At 44.4% G+C, this 4685-nt stretch overlaps 1 protein-coding gene across 4 annotated transcripts in view; it reads right to left on the bottom strand.

Moving 5' to 3' along the window:
• The window catches only part of TRAF3 (TNF receptor associated factor 3), a 128704-nt gene extending 124041 nt beyond the window's left edge, over nucleotides 1–4663 (bottom strand). For 2 of the 4 annotated variants that reach the window (XM_003799328.3, XM_003799329.3), the window contains exon 1: nucleotides 4469–4663. The gene's annotated coding sequence lies outside the window, so the exon portion shown is untranslated. The remainder of the gene's footprint in view (nucleotides 1–4468) is intronic. The other 2 variants (XM_003799327.3, XM_012811079.2) reach the window with 1 other exon arrangement.
• Nucleotides 4664–4685: the final 22 nt, after the last annotated feature.

Below are 4685 nucleotides of genomic sequence, written 5' to 3'. Positions count from 1 at the left end.
CAAAAAAAAAAAAAAAAAAAAAGAGAGAAAAGAGAAGAAAAGAAAAAAATCAAGTTTCTAATAAATATGTTTTGGGGTATTGCCACAGAACCAGTGTCTCACCTGGAAAGGAAATGAGAATATCAGAATAGGAGATCCTAATGTTTTCCTTAGTAAAATGGCCTCATGAGAAATTACCAACCTCCATTTAAAAAAAATTTTTTTAATGGTCAAAACCAGCATGTAATAGATCCTAGGAAAAAAAGTGAATCATGAAATGAAATATAGGGCCCAATTACTTTTCCTTGAGAATTAAGAGAGATTTAGGGCTCAGCGCCCGTAGTTCCGTGGTTAGGGCACCGGCCACATACACCAGGGCTGGCAGGTTCGAACCCAGCCTGGGCCTGCTAAACAACAATGACAACTATAACAAAAAAACAGCCGGGCGTTGGGGCAGGTGCCTGTAGTCCCAGCTACTTGGGAGGCTGAGGCAAGAGAATCGCTTAAAGCCCAAGAATTTGAGGTTGCTGTGAGCTGTGATATACCACCTCACTCTACTGAGGGTGACACAATGAGACTCTGTCTCAAAAAAAAAAAAAAAAGAGAGATTTAGATCATTTCAGGTTGGATGACACAGAGTAATAGGTTTGGGTGAAGAAGCTTTTTAATATTTATACTCCTCTTGAGAATTCCAACATCATTTTTTGACACTTTCTATCTACAACAAGAAACAGAAGGAACAGCAATGTGCTGCCACTTATCTGTTCCCCTCCAAAGACCATGTCCTTCACAGTGGCAGACTACCCAACCCACTTGAGCTTCAGTCACAAAAAGGTCTGGAGAAAGAGCCAGACGACAGCACACACAACTTCACAACTGGAAATCCACTGACCACATCTACTAACAAATCCACATCTACTAGCAAAGAACAAAAGGATAACAAACTGTCAGGTCCCAGCTTACAAAAAAAAGACTGGGTAATCCTCTCATTACCATTCGTAGGACCTTAAAGAGGGTCTAGATGATCCCTTGAACCAGAGCCTTTCCTGATGCTGGGGCTCAACTCAATGCCACTTCCTAGAATCCTTCCCTGACTACCTCAGCCAGCCAAAAGCTTTCCTTTTTTCTTATTGTGAGTTCCCACCATACTTCCAGTCTTCTACACAGTCCACTACTTCACTTCATCCTAAATTTTATGACTTTCTAGTTTCTTCCTGGTGAGTCTTTATTCTCAGCAGAGTAGCCGGTTCCCTAAGCACAGGATGGTGAATTTTCATTTTTCCTTACTGTTTCTGCCACAAGCTCCTGTCCCGGTACTATTTGAGTCAAATATGCATCTCCTCTCACTGTGCATAGGAGCCAAGATGCCACCTTAGTCCTACAGATCACACCCTAATTGGTGAGTGCTATCTCTCACTCATCCTAGCATGATAACTAGAACATTATGGGAAGTCAGGGCACATTAACTGAGCATTAATTACATGAAAGAAAGACTCCCAAGTCTCAGTTAATGATCCACTTATCTCAAGGAATACAGAATACAGTAAGAATTCTCACCTGATTCCTGGAGTTGACAGAAACCAACAGGTATCTACATTTATGACATCCCACTTACCTACCAGCTTACCCCAAGTCATCAGCACAGGCCAACAAAGTTTCCCCAAAGAAAGGTTTTATGCTTAATGATAGAAATCTCATCTTCTCCTCCCTAGGTTGGTCTGTCCCCACCCCACCCCCACCCCATTTCCTGGAATCCTATTGTACAGAACTTAGATAGTCAATAAGGCTTTCTAAAATGATAGTCATTTTGTATTTTTAATTATGAATAACAGATAGTATACAAGCACATATATTTTCTTATTTTTCTATTTAAAACTGAATTTTCTTCTATTTCCATTAGCCCCTTTGGGACCCAAAGCCTGCTGCTGTGGTGCAAATCACACAGCACCTATGTCCATTCTTCTCCCTCTACTGCTCACAGGGCATCTGGGCCTCCCTCCCTCTGGCTTCATTCTCCCTGTTCAAAGAAGTCCAAGCACCATCTACACATTTAGGCCTCAGCTGCCTCTCTATGGTAGCTTTCCAACTCCTCTGAGCTCACCTCCTTCTTTCTCATTCAGTAGTTCTCTTCCCAGTTTCTCTCTGTATCTGAAGTCAGTTGACACCCCATGCACCAAAAAAATCCAATAGCTTTTCTTCCTCTATGAACACTGGCAAAATAGCATACAAGAGTCCTGATTCCATGGAATCAACACTGAGAGCCTTGGTCATGACACATCTCTGTAACAGTTCTTAAAATGACCACTGCATGGAAATTCAACTATTGTGTAATATTTAATAGGTTAGATCACTTGTTGGACAGTCTTGCTATATGAAGATGAAAAATTAGAGATGGGCAAATTTAACACAATTTCCTTTGTCTGCTTGAGCTAGCCCAGACTTACAATGCCACAGTGAGAGTTTTATCTTTCTTGAAGTGCATACAGCTTTAACATCATAAAAAACGATCTTAAGAGAATGATAAATTGTTCTCATCTATCCTGATAATACCCCAGAAAGGACCTTCTAAATTTAAACAGAGGAAAAATTAAAGATATTCAAGCAGAGGTGTTTAGACAATCTAAATCCCAAACACAGGGAAAACAAGCAGCAGCTCATATGTGTCAGTTAAAAGAAGGATTTTTTCAAGGCACAAACATGAGCAGGGACATTTTAATGGTATTAACAATTGGCCACTGCTATTGCCTGTTTCTAATGGAATGTCTTTACAGCCTTTTCACTGAGGCCATCTTATTAATTCCAAAAAGCATCCAAGGAAAACAATTGGTCTTCTTTCTCCCTCACAGAAAAATTCATATAAATGTCTCAAGAAAAAAAAAAAATGCTGGCATTCTCCCTGGCCAGCTCTCTTTGCTTTCCTGGCTTCCGCACTGTGACAGCTGGAACAGATGGCGTCTGGGTGAGACACCTTACATCTTAGACCTCATCCATGATCAGGTCTGATATTAACTAGTGATGCTGGAATCCAAGGGTTCCCATCGCTAGCACCTACTCATAGGGATTTCCAATCTCAGATGCTATTTTCCAGTTTTCATACTAGTAAGGCTTATTTTGTTTTGGCCAAAGAATTTTAATCCTTAGACTAATTCCTAATATTTATATTGCCACCAGTACAGCAAAAGGATAAATTTTTCTTCTTATTTGAAAAAAAAATGCTGTACACTATTTTGCCAGACATCATACATACAATGCAGTATTTTAATAGGCCATTTTCAAAGATGTGCAAGACATGAGAAGATTTTTAGACCAACTGAAATTCCACCTAGTCATTTCTCAAAATAAAGATTTAACAGACACATAACAACAAAACAGAAAATATTTCCAAAGGCTTCGCCAGTGTGTATTCACAGCAAATGCTAGAAAAAAAAAAAATTATGGCTCCTCTTCAGTTATATGCTATGAATGTAAATTAAAAAGCTGCTACAACGATCCTCAATATAGCCTTTATGACTCCACAAAAATAAATTTAGAAATATATAAACACACGCAAATCTCATTCTCAAAACTGATTCAGACCTTAATACAAAAAACGTGAAATAAAACTGTTTCTTTCAACGGACCACTAACTGAAGCCTTCTTAAATTTCAAAGCACGTCCACACACTTCATACATTTCCATTTTGTTGCTGTTTCAAATTAAAGGCAAAGAATTTTCCACAGAGGACTCGCTCTAAAGGCCCAAATATTAAATCGACGTCCCCAACTGGGGCTGACAGTATAGAAACATGGCAAAACATACGTGAGCAAACAGCCTGGCGTCTAAAGCGGAAAATGTAAACACCATGATAGGGTTAATTTTAATTACCTGCACCTCCGGGAGCCCATTCTGACCTTTAGCATTAATCGGAGGCAGAATATGTGGATTTTGCCTAAAACTGGATCCCAGTGCCCGCCTGCCTTCGAGGCCACTGCAGCTCTCTGATTATGAATCAGAGGTTCATCTGCAGTGGAATGACTCAGTATAAACTTTTAAATAATGGTTTTTTAAAAACCCACCTAAACTAGCCCAGGATGAGCACGTTCGTCTATGCAGATACCCCAACCGGCCCGTCGCTCATTGCCGTCTTGGCCTCGCGGGAGATGCTGATTTCTCAACACCCCGTGGGGGTCACGTTCGGTAAGAGGCCTCCGCACCCCGTTTCCTGAAAAGCTGCGGACCCAGCCCCCCTCGGCCCGGAGCCGAGCTTCAGGACAAAGTTTTCCGAAGTTGAGGCGCTGGGGGGTGCGGGAGAGAGCCCGGCTGGGGAGGAGAGCTAGGGGGGCGCCGCACTCGCCGGCAGGACCGGCCGGGCCTGAGCCTCCCGGGCCCGCGGGCCCCGCCGCCGAGGGTGTGGGATGGAGGCACCGGGACAAGAGTGGGCCGCTCTCCCGGGCCCATTCGCCAGCCGCAGCCCCCAGCCCGCCCGCGCCTGCCTGCCGAGGCTCCTCACCTCGCAGTCCGCGCCGGTCGGCCGGCTCAGGAGAGCCGGGCGAGTCCTCCGCCGCGGTCCGCAGCGTCCTGCTCCCCGGGCAGCCCCATGTCGGGGGGCGGGGAAGGGCCGGCGGCCGCCGCCGCGCCGCCGGCTGGAAAGTCCCGGCTGGGCTGCAACCCCGGCTCGCGCACGCGGCGGCCGCGCCGCGCTCCCTCGCGCCCTCACGCACTCTCTC

The sequence above is a fragment of the Otolemur garnettii genome, unplaced genomic scaffold (genome assembly GCF_000181295.1).
Source record: "Otolemur garnettii isolate 467f Iridium unplaced genomic scaffold, OtoGar3 scaffold00149, whole genome shotgun sequence".
Lineage (NCBI taxonomy): Eukaryota > Metazoa > Chordata > Mammalia > Primates > Galagidae > Otolemur > Otolemur garnettii.
This window is presented reverse-complemented; position numbering and strand designations above follow the sequence as displayed.